The sequence below is a fragment of the Anser brachyrhynchus genome, assembly GCF_964034855.1.
Source record: "Anser brachyrhynchus genome assembly, chromosome: 13".
Taxonomy (NCBI): domain Eukaryota; kingdom Metazoa; phylum Chordata; class Aves; order Anseriformes; family Anatidae; genus Anser; species Anser brachyrhynchus.
Genome location: NC_137708.1, coordinates 9,902,089 through 9,917,504, shown reverse-complemented (window position 1 = coordinate 9,917,504; position 15,416 = coordinate 9,902,089). Strand labels below are relative to the sequence as shown.

At 40.6% G+C, this 15,416-nt stretch overlaps 1 protein-coding gene across 7 annotated transcripts in view; it reads left to right on the top strand.

Annotated features, from left to right (window-relative positions):
- The window catches only part of HTR2C (5-hydroxytryptamine receptor 2C), a 312,561-nt gene that overhangs the window by 26,147 nt on the left and 270,998 nt on the right, over positions 1 to 15,416 (top strand). For 2 of the 7 annotated variants that reach the window (XR_013939039.1, XR_013939040.1), the window contains exons 1-3: positions 974 to 1,583; positions 4,973 to 5,582; positions 15,275 to 15,346. The exons of 1 other annotated variant lie outside the window; for it this stretch is intronic. The gene's annotated coding sequence lies outside the window, so the exon portion shown is untranslated. Of the gene's footprint in view, positions 1 to 949; positions 1,584 to 1,972; positions 2,085 to 4,972; positions 6,550 to 15,274; positions 15,347 to 15,416 lie in introns of those variants that run through there. 4 more of the 7 variants (XR_013939038.1, XR_013939036.1, XR_013939037.1 and 1 more) reach the window with 4 other exon arrangements.

The window sequence follows — 15,416 nt, the reverse complement described above, 5'->3', positions numbered from 1 at the left end:
TGATTTTGATGATAGAGTCCAACAAAGCATGCTGCTACTTGCCCCATGGACATTCCTTATACCACAAAGCTAATACCAAAACATGGAATGATGCCCCAGCTGAAATACCGTGGCTGTCACCAAGCACACTGGCTTGGGTCAGCAGGGCAAAGTATCTTCCAGCTTGGAGCAAGCCCCCAAATAGCTTCAGTCTGTGTTTGCTCTCAAGAAATCTCTTTGGGCTTTTTGTGGTAAGAATATACAAGTAAACATAAAAACACGTAAAGATGTTCAACATATAGGCAGGTGATGTATAAACCATCCCTACTCCATGGCAGAGAAAAAACATTTTTTGGAAGACTCCAAAAATGTGTAGAAGGTCATGGCCGTTCATTGACTGAAAAGTAGAAACTTCAACCATTTTTTTTTCCTTCTGTTCACTAGGCAGCCAAATGCCACAGTCAGCCCAAGGTGTCTTGGTAATGCAGATGGACAGATCATAGAATCATTAAAGTTGGAAAAGACCTCCAAGGTCATCTGGTCCAACTGTCCCTCTACCACCAATAAAACTAAATAAAGGATAAACACTAAATAATAAATACAGAATACATAAATATAGAACAAATAAATATAGAACAAATAAAGAATAAAAAACTAAATACTGAACAAACGTTCACATAGCTGGAAGATGTGAAAGTTCCAGTAGTTCCTAACATCCTGGAAGGAGAAGAGACAGGGTAACATAAGTGGGGCGTGATCAATCCTTGCAGACAGGATCCGGCCTAGACAGAGAGGAATTGCCTTTCTGCAAGGCTGAGAGCCTGCTGCCTCGGTAATTGGGTCCTAAAAGACTTCAGTTAATACGAGGTGCCAGATTGCTTAAATCTGGGGAACTGAGAGTCCTAGTTAATTTATATCCCCTCTTTGTTAATTTTATCAGTCTAATTCTGAGCACTGTGGGATCAAAGTACGTAATTTTGATAGAAGTAGAGGAAAAAAAAAAAGCAGTAAGATCAACATTCAACACCCCTATTCACAGTATTTAATAGCAGATGATAGATGCTATATGCATGTGTGAGAGCTGGTGTCAAGGACGCGTGGATTTAAACTGCAGAACGACAAGGCTTCATTCAAGCACGTGTGGCTGGTTCCGTTTTTTCCTCTGCACAGAAGCAGTTGGCAGCAAACAACAGCGAGGACTGGCGAGTGTCTCCTCTCAAATTAGCACAGAAAGAGAGCAGCTTCCCGCACCCACCTCTCAAGTTTGCATGGAGAATTTAAATAGTTTGGAAGTGTTGTTGGGAAAGCATATAAAGGAAGATATTGCTATTTCTAGCGTGAAAAACTGCTTTCAGAAACAGCTTTCCATCATAAAATGTGTTAAAGGTCAGCACTGGGTGGATACTGGTTAGGGTGGGGATTGCATTGATGAATGTCTGGTGAAGGACCCTAAAAAAGCTGCAGCTGGAGAGGAGGGAGATTGCTGGTGGCTCAAGAAGGGTTCGTGCAACCTGCTCTCTCTGCAGCTTTCAGAATAGCTGGAAGGGCCCTGGCTTTGGCAGATTGTGGGTCAGCCTCTGGGGAGCTGGAGATGTGTGACTCAGGTTTGTAGTTGCGTGCAGTGTGAGTAGGCACTGTGGAAAGCAAATTTTGATGTCTGTCTTTTGCTGAGGAGATGGTGAGTTTCTTGTGGATTGGGGGGAAAAGGCTGCGTGGCTGAGCGAGTGGGGCTGGTTGAGCTGACTTGTTGGCTTATGGGCAGTTCTAGGCACTAGTAGAGATCTAGTATGGTCACTATCTTGGTGTATAGCTTAAAAAAAAAGAAACACACCTGCTATGTTAATATGCATTGAAAAAGGGGTTGCATTAACTAAGTATATTTATGATAGGCACTTAGTGAGCTGTTGCATTTCTCATTTAGCTGATTCTAATAGTTAAGCAATTAATTTGAAAGAGTCAGAAGGTAAGAGGGAGCCCACATGTGTCTTTACAGTGCTTACTTCTGCAAGATGAAATGTGATGGTGGTAATTAAAGCATCTATTCTGCTTTGCTGGAAGGTTGTGTTCAAGGAGAGGCTATCAAACTGCTTGTGTTATTGAATAAGGTAGGCTGAAACCCTTGTGCTCTGCCGCTGTGTTGAGGAATGTGACTTCTGTGGTGGAGTCTGAGATCTCGAACTCCTGCTTCTTTTCATGCCTTAAAATAATGTTGGTAATGAAGTGTGGAATACTTCTTTACTGTGCCTTAACGCGTAAGGTGCATTATTCTCTCTATTGGAGAGCTACATAGCTGTGATCTCAACCTCCTGAGCACGTGCTGATATGGAGTAAATGACTCCTTGTTTGTGGAGGAGTGTACCACAGATGCTCCTTGTTCAGGGAACCTCTATTGGACCTGCTGTAACTATGGATAATAGTCTGGATAATCGGAGCAAAGACTGAAATCTGGGCTGCGGAGAAGTAGAAATGAGAATGGCAAGGGTATCACAGGAAGAGCTGAAGTGGCTGAGAAGCTTGTGATGAGCCAAGAGATCTACTGTAAAGTCTTTTTAGAGGAAGGATGTATTTTTTAGATTTCAATTCAGACTTCACGAACTGCTTCTGTACAAGAAAAGTGTGAGTTAACAGAAATCCCAGCCTTATTTTCGAAGTTGGCTTTGTCAGCTTGTAAAGCCGTAATACGTGTTTCTGTGAGCAACTTCCATTTCTGGGAGATGGGAGGTAGGCAAAAGTCTGGGTTAAAGACTGCAGTTCTCCTCTAGGAAGCCATGGGTGCCTGCTGCATCCTTCCTTATTTGTAGCAACCAGCTCTGGGATGAGCTGGTGCTGTTAGTCCGGTCTTTGCCTGCTTGTTCATCGCTTCAGACGTTTCTGTCTGAAATAAGTGAGATGTTTCTGTAAATGACAGCTTTACGGTCAACAATAGCATGGACTGGTCTACAGGTGTGCTGGCTCAACAGTAGAACTGGGCTATGAAAACCTTGAAAGCTAAACATTGTGCTTATTCAGTATGTTTTCACTTTCAAGCAACTCAAATATGTGAAATTAGGCACTACCTCTATTGTTTTTTCTTGCTTGTTTTAAAGTAGGGAATTATATGTTGAAGTGTTCACTGACTTTCTTACTTTATTTTTATTTTTTTTAGTACCTTGCGATCTGTCTTGCGGTAGGCCTCTATCCCCATTGGGAACATCTTGTCTCAATAAAATTTTGAATGAAAATAGTTATCTTTTGAAAACTATAGTTTTATTTAAGGAGGGCAAACTTATTCACATGTCCTAGATGCATGTTATTGGGTAGCTGTAAAATCAAAAACTCAATACAAATCTGTCTCTAGAGTGCTGCATGTGGCCCTTTTTCCCGATATAAGCCCAGAACATCATCGTGTAGTAGTACTTAGTAATAAAGTTAAGTTTTAAAATTCAGTTAAAAGAATCACAGCTCATGCTGTTTATTTTTTAACTTTGTCTACTTTACACACCCTGTTCTATGGTACACGGAAGATGCTTGTTTTTTCTTTTTATATTTTGTACTATTTTTGTGGAGTTTCAAAGGCCTACAAAAAGCAGAATTCATTGCTACTCTTAAGCTTTGCTCAGCTCTCGGGCAAAGAGGTATACTGGGGCATTATGACTGAATACAGAAGTTCTAGAAAAAAGAAGATGGAAGGCTTTTTTTTGGGGGGTGATGGTGGTGGGCAGTATGTGTTTGTGGGCATCTTTATTTAAAAAACACCTTAACTGGAAGGCAGCACCTGTTTATTGTCCTTTCAGTGCACTCCCACTTGCTATAGATCATAAAATTCCAGGGCGTACAGACAGCTCTTGCCAAGCCTTTAACCTTGCCAGGTTGTTATAAAAACTGCAGCTTGCTAGCACATTGTAATTGCAGAGCTTTCTTTAAAATTATAAAGACGAGCTCTTTTGCTACAGCAAACAAGCAGAAGTATGTATTTTAATGAACTTTATTTCAATGACGTGGTAAGCTGAAGTCCAATTAACTCAAATGCCGCATTTGACTTGAAAAGAAGGATGCTTTCCATGATGCTGTGAGGGACAGGTCAGCTGTCTGTGTGCCTCCTGTTTTGGGCATCAAGGATCCCAGAATGCCTTCAGGATTGTAGGGTCCTGCCTTAGGGCCCCGGAGGCACCCTACAAGGTCCTGGTGAGGCACAGTGCTGTGTGACCAAAGGGTAGTAGGGTGTCTGTCTGGATTTGGAATCAGGAAACAGAGCCCATTTGTTTTGGTTACTACAGGTAGTTTACATTCCACAGCATTAATAGTTAACCTTGGAATTATAATGAATTAGGGGAATGCCAGCAGCACCCAAAAAAAGCAAACTGAATGCAAGGACACGTGAGGGAAGGAACAGAAAACACCTTTATGGTATTAGTTTACCTTCATCATGAATAGTGCGTTGTATTGGTCCCATCATTGCAAAAAGGTCATAATAAAGTATCTGTCAATGGCATGCCTCCTATAAAATAAGAGACTAGACAGCACCTGTCAGAAATGTTATAGTTCTGGGAAATGACAAGAGAAGAGACATCACGGTGTCTCCTTAGAAATCTTAAAAATTCCCGTTAAAAATCTATTTCCTTATTTTGAGTCTGTAATCCATCATTTCAACTCCACTCTGCTATGTAAGTAAATCTTACCCAAGACACTACCTAAAAGGAACTGGCAGGATATGGTACCAATAAATTCAATGACCCGTTATGTAATTAGTTAAGACTTCTTTTGCATCGAAGTTGTTGTCTTTTATCAAATATTAAACTCTTAACTATAATGCTAGAAAAAAAAAGTTCTTATTAGATATTCCACTTGTTGCATTAAATTCAAACTTTAATATTAAATAATATGGAACTAATGCTTGTACCCAGTGCTTTTGTTATACCAACTCCTCACTTTAGATTACCTTCCTGTATGTAAAAATGATCTGTGTATCTTTAACAAATATGTATCAAAACTCTATCACCTATTTTATTGCTAGATGTGTGGTTTACCATCAATATCATCTCCTGCTATGAAAGAGGATATGCAAATACATGCAAGATATGCAAATAGAGAGGATCTGAAAAATGTTGGAAGAGCTGTGATAGCACTATAGTAGGCTACAGCATCTCATCCAGCTGTCACTGCAGGGAGCCAGCCCATCTTCATTCCTGAGATCTTGTTGGCAGCCACCTCATGGACTGTGGTGTCAGAACCTGGCAATCACCTGAATCTACACACACTTGCTTCTAGCTGTAATAATTCTGAGAAAGAGCTGGAAACTCCTACATGAACCTGGCCATTGTTTGATGAACTAGGGACTGAACTCCAAAGAATTGGCCATCATGAAAACTCTGGGGGAGAATCGCAGAACCTAAAAGCCTCTCAGTCTGTAGACTATAAAGATGCGTTAAGCCCTGTTCTGCTCCATGTATGCTGCAGTGAAGGTGGGAACACTGTTTCTTCTATGAAAATAAAGCTATGAAATGGGTGAAATGAGAAACTGGTTGCCAGCCACTGCAGAATGCTGCTTCCCATCTCTGCAGAGTGTGTAGAGCTTGCTGCTTTAGTGGTTGTTGCAGGGAGGCTGCCATCCCACTTCTCTGGGGGTAGGTGGTTTTTTTTTCCCCTCTGAAGCTCTGCCCTCTTACTTTTGCCTTTAATGTAGTTCTTTTGGACTTAGATTGCCATGTATTTCAGGGTAAATCCAGCTGCAAAGCCTTCCTGGTAATGTGATGTTGGGAAAACCTATTTTCAGCATTGTACCTACATATCTAATAGCAAATACTGTGAAACAGTGAATTGCAATCGGTGATATTTTTTTTTGGCAATGGTAATACGAAAGGAACAAATAACAAAAAATGGATGAAGCAGTAATAATCCTGGTTACCTCCGAAATGAGAATCTATTTTTTTATCTGCAGTTTAGCTCTTTTCATGTCTGGCAGTAAATGGTCACTGCTGTAATCATATCCCTTGCTGTATATCAGTTAAGAAACCTGAACCAGCAGGAAGAGTGATTGGAGCTCTGGAGAGACCTGACTGCAGAATGCAATTGCACTCGCACTTCTCCCTTCTGCAGTTAAAGTTACTGCACTCGTGCTGTTATGTCCCAAGTTACTATTTGGACTTTAGTCTTCTGAAATTTGAAAACCTCCCTTCTTTGGCATGACTCAGACACTTGTAGTACTCAGGAGTAGTTAGAAGTGGTTGAGTGGAACTTATTTCAGACATTTAAAGAAGTGTGTATTCTCTGAAACCCATCAGAGTAATGCTTTCAATGATTTTTATTTTTTTTTAAATATACAACGACTAGAAGATGGGATAAATCAACCTCTGGAGATTTGGTGTTCCCTTTCAGAAAGTGCACTACTGCACTAGATTATACTGAATCATAAGGCAGATCTACAACATACCCAAGAGTTCTCTATTGTGTAAGCTGTTGATTAAAACATAAAGACAGATGCTCCCTTTTGGAAGGGTGTCCTTCTGCTACACCCAGGCTGCAAACTAGAAAGCAGTCAAGTTTTGTTCTGCTTCACTGGTCATGTATCTCTAACAATACTTTTTTTCCTTTGATTTTAAGGAATTACTGGAGGTTTAATGAAGGGGATTTCTCCTTGTATAATTCAGTCTGATGGGTGCTCCTGTGACATAACATTACCTACTAATGCTGGTACAATTTAATGGGCTATGCTTACATTTCCTGTCTGAAGCTGATGTGAAACGTCCCATAAAAGAGGGGCTGAAACAGTTGTAAGCTGAGTTGATCAGAAGCTTCAAATGCTGTCTGTAAACCATTGTGAGCAATGGCAACCTGTACAGGCTGACAGCAAAGAGTGTAGAGGGCTATAACAAAGTGTTTTTGATGCAGCTGGGATGTATTTATGTGAGTCTACAGAAGATGGTCTTCAGTTACAGAAGTTGCTTGCAGGAATTATTTTTTTTTTTTTTTTAAAGAGGGAAAGGGAACTTTTTTCCCCCCGATTCAGTTCATACAATTATTGACAAAAGATGCTGGCAGTGGAAGTCTTTGACAACAGAGAAAGAAATAATGGAAATAAATTCTGAAAGTCTTTATTTTGATAGTGAAGCTTTGTTGCAGCAAGATGCTGCTTTCCAACTCATTGGTAGATTTCTGTCTTGAACGGGCACATGAAACACACAGTCTGCTCTGGTTGAAACACATAAGCTGTCTTTTAAAAGATGCTGAAGTGAAGGACAAGCAGAACCAGTTCTTCCTCCACAAGTGCTTCCAATAGTTCAGGGCTTTGCCGTACTTCTCCTTCGTGCTTGAAAAAGTTTTCTTGGAGACTCCTTGGACTTTGCAAAGCTCAAAATCCAGTTTTGTGTCTCCTTTGTTATAAGGCTGCATGCATGTCCTCCTGGCAGAAGCAAATGCTACTTTGAAATCCCACTGAATGTAATCTCTCTTAGCAAGAGTAAGAAGGAACAGGAAATTCCTGTTGCTACCACAAATTTGTCATCCTGTGTGTGGGAACAGCTGTCTGCTGACTGGCATCCCCTCTTGGGACAGTTGAGAGCCCTGCCTCTGTAGGGATCCTGGCTGGGATTGTTTTTCTATTTTTTATTTATTTATTTTGCTTCATCAAACTATTTCTTTTACATTCTTCGAAGCTGAAGAGGGCAGTTACTGCATTTGTGAAAGGAACCTGGAAGTAACTCTTGGATTGAGCCAGACTTGCACAGGACGAGGGGAAAGGACTGTGAAAATGAGCTACAGTACAACACAAAAGCCCCTAAGATGTTTGTGGTGACAGCAGAGGACTGCTCTACATAAACATTTACTTCCTTACAAACACAAACAAATGTGTCCTGCCTGAGCAAGATTATTTGTTAGGTTCTTCAGTTGACGGTGTAGAAAAATCTGGGCTGAGAAGTGCTGGAAGCAGTTTCAAGTAGAAGACAATAGTGCCTGAGACCATTATATCTCAAGGACAAGTACGGAATACTTCCTGTTGTTTGTAAGGACCGCTCACGATGATGGGCAGGAGCTGCAAGAGGACCAGCCTTTGTGATTTCCTGTACCTCATGACTGATGCGCGTTGGTCCTGCTGCAGCTGTTGGGTGAACCGGAGCAGAGCTTACCCCGCCTGTTACTTGAGGGTGCCATCCCCTGTGAGCTGTGATGGGCTCAGTGATGGTGTGTCTGCGTGCTGGAGCGAAAGCTGTTGCTGCATTAGCTCGCTCTGTACCTCGGCGTGGGAGGACGCGCTCCAGCACGGGGGTGATTGCTGTGCCAGGGATGCTGGCCTGGGAGAGGAAGGGGGCATCTGCTCGCCGTGGCGCAGCTTTGAGGCAAGGCGCTGGAAGGGGAGCACAGCAGAGCCGTGGTTCAGCTGCTGTTTGCAGGCAGCACTGTTGCCTGGTAACCTTTCCGGGAACACTTTCTGCACCTGGATTGTGGAAGTTACTCAAAATTTTCATGCCAAAGCTGTAGCTGTGATGCACTTTCTGACTAGATGATTCCCCTCCCCGTGCCCTCGTACTTACCTCCTCTTTAAGAACTATAAATCCTCAGCCCTTTTAGTGATCATTGCTCAAAATTGCTGTCAGCTAAAAAGCATAGTAGTGACTTCTTCAGAAGATTAAAAACCTTTTCTTATTAAATAATAGCCCTCAGCTCTCAGACTAGTTTAATTAAAGATTTTATTCTAAGCCTATTTGTGCTAAAAGCTCTTTCCCAGCTGCTATTTAGCTTGGAACTGAAGAGCTCGTCTTTTCTGTTCTGGTTTTACAAGGGAAAATTCCAACCTCTCTCCCCAGAAGCCTGACAGAGTTCCTGAGCGAAGTCACCTTGGTTGGGATTTAAAAGTTCGGGCAATGGCATTGCCACAAGAAGTGGCAGCACTGTCACTCCTTGTCAGGACCCTAGCAAATGAATTTCAGCTGTTTATATCTGATGGAATGGGCATATGTGCTTGCTTGGTGGCTTCCTTTGGAGCACTTTCAGTTGTGCAGGGATTTCAGAAAATCCAAAGGACTTTTCAAATCAGCAGGTTAGAAAGCATAGACCTGGAGATTCTCAATGAAATACTTTTTTTCTTGTAACTTTATGTTTCTCAAAATCTGAAGGTCCCTTGCATAAATATTCTTTCCTTTCCATGATCTTCCCATGAAACCCAGGACTTGCTCCGGCTCATCCAGTAGTTATAGGTCACTGATGACACCACTGTGGTCCTGACTCATACAAACTAGAGTCAGAGGTCTGGAGGGAGCAGAACTGGGTGACAAAGGATGTGCTTATTCCTGGGAGAGGCAAACTGCTCAACTTTAATTGGAAAAGCACCTACGGCTTATAATGGAATGATATTCACAATTTTGTTCCTGCAAGAAATAAGGAATCTTTAAGTCTATTCTCCAATTCAGAAATCTTTTGAAATGTTGGAATTGCTCTCAGAACAGAAGATGAGTTTTGCCTAGAATGTAACGATATTTGTTTGTATGCTTCATTTCTGTTTGAAATAACTTTGAGCTGTGTGCGCGTACATATGTATATATTACTATTATATACAATATTGCCTTAAATGATAATTTTCCAGTACTTCTTTCTAGGCAATACTTTGCCTAAGCTGTCTTTGTGCTTGTCATAGGACATCAGCTTTGTAAAAACTTATGAGGCAGTAAAATGTGTCTTTGTACTGTTTGTGCTTTGCATAGGTAAGCCGGTTATACGGTTTGTGGGAGAATTATTGGAGCAAAAGAATAGTTCAGTCTGATATATAATTATTGAGAAACATTAAGGTGGGGGGGACACAAGATAGCCTCAATCTTGAAAATTTTCCCTTTTTTAATATTGGCTTTAAAAAAAATCTAATACAAAAAAAAAAGAGACCCAGTTTCTTCTATTAACACACTTCCTTGGTAACTGTTTCTAAGCTGTATTGTTAATGATTTTAAAAAAATCAAAACCCCTTCTACCACTTGAAATTACTTTAAGTTTTTTCTTCCTCCTGTTTCAAAGCTTGCACAGACAGTCTGAATCAGTCTGGTTAATATATATTTTTCTGTTGCAACTCCAGCAGCTGAAGTGTCATTCTGGAGTCAGTGGCCCTAAATGTGCAGGGACTTCCTGAGCAGGATTAAACCTGCGGGCAGCGTGTGTTAGTTAACTCAAGCTCTTGAGGTCATCTGCTCCCCTGTGCCAGTGTCAGGAGCTTGCGTACAGCAGCAAGAGCACAGGTACTTGCATAAATTCCCCCAGCAGTTTGGTGTTGCGTGCGCCATGAGTTTGTAAGAGCTTCTTGCTTGCTTAAGCTTCAGTTTTTTCCTGATGGAAATCTGCAGCTGTGTGGCTGTTTGCAAAGAATTCATTGACTGCATGCTGCCGGTGACAACAATCCTTGAGACAGAGGAAGTGGTCCCATCTATTTGGAATGAGTTTTGTTGACTTTATGGTACTGAATCTAGAAGGATGAAAATTGGCTTGCAGCGTTCCTGTTTCAGTTTAATTGAAGAGGTCACTAAAACAGTCTCTGGTTCTGGTGACTTTGGGTTTAAGTACATCTCTTTTCCTATTTTACAAGTGCATGGAAAACATTTTGAGTATAGTGCTCAAATTTATCTTTCTTAACACAGAGACGTGCACACGAGTGAGTTTTTTGATATTCTGAAGGGTAAAGTGTGTAGAACAAAGAGAAAACTGTATTTGAGTAAATGAATTTGCATCAAAGCTGTCATGTCTCTGCTCTTAAAACAAATCTCATTTTAAGATCTATGCTGCTTTCAGAAAAAAATCCTTTATCTTCTAGCAATGCATGTTTGCAGTCAACTCATAATTATTCCCGAATTAGAGAGACTTATAAAACAGACTAAAGGGCTTTTGAAAAATGGGGTGAGAATATGTCTCCAAATTCAGGTAAAACTTGATTGTTTTTGTTGTTGATGGCACAAATTCGTAACATAACTGCATAGTAGCAGAGACCCCTAACAGTACCGTGGCACTGCAGAAATTGTGATCTCCAAAATTGGCTGTAACTTTAATTTCTGACCAAGGATTTCTAATGGACAGTGTGGCTCTGGGTGAATCACTGTGCTCTAAGTCTCACACCTTGGAAAGTGCAAAGTTCCCCTACAAATTTAATCTTTTTAGAGAAATTCAGTTTAAAAACATGTAAAGTCTGAGCTATAAATAAAAAGCTTCAGCAGCAGCATTTGGTTAAAGGTGAACGAGGCAGGCAAGCCTCTGTCCCTACACGTTCAAAGTCTCCTGAGAGCTTTGTCTGGGTGGTGTAACTTTCCTCACAGATGGAGGGGAAGCTGCTGGTGTCAGAGCTGTGTCCCTGGCCTCAGCCTAAAGGGAGACAGGAACAGGACTCGAGATGAGCTTTGCCAGATGCAGAGGGGTCCAACTCTGCTCTGCAAAAAACTCATTGCTAATCCAAAATGCAGCTCCCAGGCACCCACAATCAAAATGCACATATATAAAACCTGTGGCATGAGACAGTACCCAATCTGCAGCCCAAATGTCATGCTATGTTGTCAGATTGATATGGCGAAGTGAATTATTTAAAGTGAGATATTCTAGTATTGCTTATCAAGTCAAATGTGGAATTTCTTAATTTATTGACTGCCCATCTTCCAGGGGCTGATTTTCAGCAGAGAACTTTTTATATATTTTTTTGTAATTATATTTCTCTTCTGTGTAACTGTGAAGATTAATTTTTAATCTTCCATACAATCAGTGACACTTCCTCACTTGCCTTTGTGCAGTGAGGATTGGAGAAGACCCCTCTTAGTCCCTTCATCGTATCTGTTTCCTATGATAAGAGCATATGAGATGGCCAATTTCAGTCTATGAAAATCCATGGGTCTTTGAAGTTGTAGTAAACAAAATATTCTCGGACATCTGTGGTGATTTCAGGACACAGGGAGATGGAGGGGGGGAATCTTTAAATCACTTTAAGTCTTACTGAAAACTTCCTGGTCCTTCAAACTGAGGCTTAAACCAGTATCAACTTTTGATTGTGGTATGTAACTTGTTTTCTTTGGTATGAAAAAAATAAAACCAAGAAGGCAAAGCATGGAGAAACAAATATGATATTAAATATATTAATACGTACTACAGAAATAGCTTTCCTTCTTCAAGATTACCTTTGCTGAGAAATAAATGCAAAACGCTCGAGAAATGAGTCATTCAATTTGCACATACTAAATTAGTTGGTTAAATTTAGGAAAATATATTTAAGGTTTACTAAGGGAATTTTAGCTACAAATTCTTTTGCTAAAGAATTTTCAATGAAATTACTGGTAGCTAATTTTGTAAAATATTTCTATATGTGACTACCATATGCGTCTCTTCAGAGAAGGGGAGATGACTGCCTGATTGTGCAGGACCTTTGCTCTTTCACTATTTTTTGAATGGATCGAGGCATATAGTGAATTTAATAATTAAAAAAAGATCATCTCTACAGACTAACCCTAGCATGTGTCCATTATGCTGCAAAATTGCTGCTCATTGGGATTTTAGTGAGGTGCCTTGCTGTGATTTTCTTCCCAGACAAAAGTGGACGCTTGCACAGAAATCAAACAGAACTGCTGCTGTATAATTGTTTCTCTTTTGTACTAATCATCAGTGTTTAAAGAGGTCCTGCAAATAAATGCATGCAGTTTGCCGTCCATTACCACAGCAGGTCAAGGTTAGATTGCTCTTCTTGTTCTGATACTGGAGAACTTGATAGAGAGGTAAAGATCAGAGGGCATTGATGCTGCTATCGTTTTCTTTTTTTTCTTTTTTCTTTTTTTTTTCTCTGTGATTCTCTGTTTCCCTCTCTGGAAGAGAGAGCATCCAAAATGTGCTCCTTTTGGGTTGGGAGTCACAGGGGAAAGGCACACTGAGCTGATTAATTTTTCTAGAGCACAGGAGGCCAAATAGTGACTCACGGGCTAAATCATGTTTACAGAGTGGTTTTCTGACCCAAGGGAATGACAAATGGCAGGTCACTGTGTGACTTACCATCTCCTCAGCACGGAGAAGTAGCATTGCTGCCAGTCCAGAAGCTGGTTCCCGGAGCTTCTGCTCCTAAAACAAATAGGGCTCAGGCTCAGCTGGGCAACAGGCTCTCTGGGATGGCTGACAGCAACCCTGCCATGGGATTAGGCTGTACTGGGATCACTGCAGGTTTTAGTGCAGGTCTTAGCTCCTGGAAGGACCTCAACAATAGCTCACCTTTCACGCTTCCATCTTTTGTACAGTCAAGACCAATATTGTAACAACTTTTTAATCAAAGTATTAGTATTTAAAATAATTGCTTATAAAAAAACACTGATACAGTAGAAAAGAGGTGAAGCACCTTTAAAATGTTTGAAACAACAGTGATAACTGCCTTATCAACTGAGCAGGAAGGTCAACAATAAAACATGCTGCAAGAGCAGCAGAAGTACCACAGAGCCTAACTGAGAGGAAGCATGCAGCAACAGCTCCAGTATATAAAGCTCCGTGGAGTAACTTGCCTTCATGTACTGGAGTTTACAAACCCACGCTGTAAGTGAATAAAATACGCTCAGTTTGTTATGAATCATTGTTGACTAAATGATTTATAGTGCAAGTAGCTTCTACAGAGGACTGCAAATGCAGGTGCTTCTATATTGCCTTTCTCACTGATTGGAATAAGGTCACTTTGATGCCGTGTGACATCGTTTTGGATTAATTACAAACTTTCCATACAGTCCTCAATCCTTGAGATACAGTGTGCTAAGACTTCTGGATGTGGAGTGATTGATGCCAAAGGATAATGAAGTTAATAACAGCTTTTTACTTCAAAAAAATCACATCCTTCCTTGTTCTTCTGCATGGCTACAGTGTGCAGATGACCTGGATCTGGGGAGAACAACTTCAATATTGATGAACACCTCAAATAATTATTCTAAAACAGGGCCTTGTTGCTGTATATCCCTGTGGCTGTTGGGCATGTGACAGTGGCTTTGCAGTACATCACAGGAAAAGAGATGGGTCAAGAAATCAATTCGGCATGCTGTCAGCTCCTTATGTCTTTTCTTCAGGCTGTGGCAAGTCTTTGCTCTCAATCTCCCTACTACAACATTGTTCCATGAGTAGTGGAATCTGTCCCCCTTTTTGATTTTTTTATTTTCAGCCTAGTGAGGGAAAAATAGGCCCACATCTTTGTTCCTGACAACAAAATAAAACTAGTATTTTTGAGATGTTAAAGATGGCTAGAAAAAAGAAACGATGAACAGTCATAAAACATTTTTTTTGGCAATGATTCTGTCAAGTACCTCTGAATCACAATATTTCATTGGATTATTTCATTTTCAAAATGACTCTTGCTTTTTGAGGTCAGGTTAACTTTGACATTAAACATATTTCATATAACAATGCACTAAAAAACTCACGTAAGCCATCCAAGGTATCAGAATTTCTAGAAAGGAAAATGATTATTGTAGATTTTCCCAACCTACAGAAAATTCTATTTCTGAATATATTCAACATAATTGCTCATTATGTAAGTATGTTAAAATGTACAACACCCTTATCATGTCGTCTTCCATTGAATGTCATGCTGTGAATTACAAATCTGTTAATGTAGATGTAGAACTTGCACATTCCAAATGCAGAGATCTATTTTCTATTCCAAGTCTTTTATGAGACCATCTGTGATTGCCAGTTTGTAAGAAGTGGATAGGAGCAATAAGCACTTCCATGCAGGTTGTACATAAACTCTGTACTCTTTCTAACTACTGTAACGTGCAGTTTGTCAGCTTTAGAATGCCAACCACTTTTTTGTCTTAAAATATGATAATTTATGCAGTATTTATGTACTGAAGCTTTTCCATAACTGCTTTCTGACTTAGAAACCATTAGAAGCCCAAATTATAAAAATCATAATTAACTGGGTATGTGGTATAGCTGTCTAGCAGTGATCTCTTTATGCAAGAGATGTGGCCTGCCTTTTAAATGAGGATTTAATCATCGGCTCTATACCAGATTAGAACAGGAGAGAGAATCTATTGCTACAGGTTAATCAGCCATAAGCGGGGCTTTTTGACAATGGAACCGTCTCAGCAAGAAGCGTAGTGCTGTGTGAATTAAGCCAGTAGGAACCCAGCTGTGAAACAGAGGAAGCCAAGGGTGATGAAGAGCTCTGCAAGTTGGTTCATTTTCTGGGAATGAGCAGGGTTAGCTGGCTGCACTGGGACTGCTGCCTTGCATAACCTACTTCTTCTCCAAGTGGTAGTCCAGCAGGTAGTGAGGTCAAACGGCTTAGTAACTGGAAATAGCAGCCCTCCTCTCCCCCCTTGGAGAACAAAATTATTTTTTTCAGGGTGATGCTGATGCTACCCAGTGTGGGAAGGCCACGCTCCAGCTGGAGAAAGCCCTGAGGGATTCTGGCAAGGTCAGACTATATTATCTGACTCCATCCATTGGCACAAATGTGCTGCTTCTGTCAGCTGGTATTTACTTTT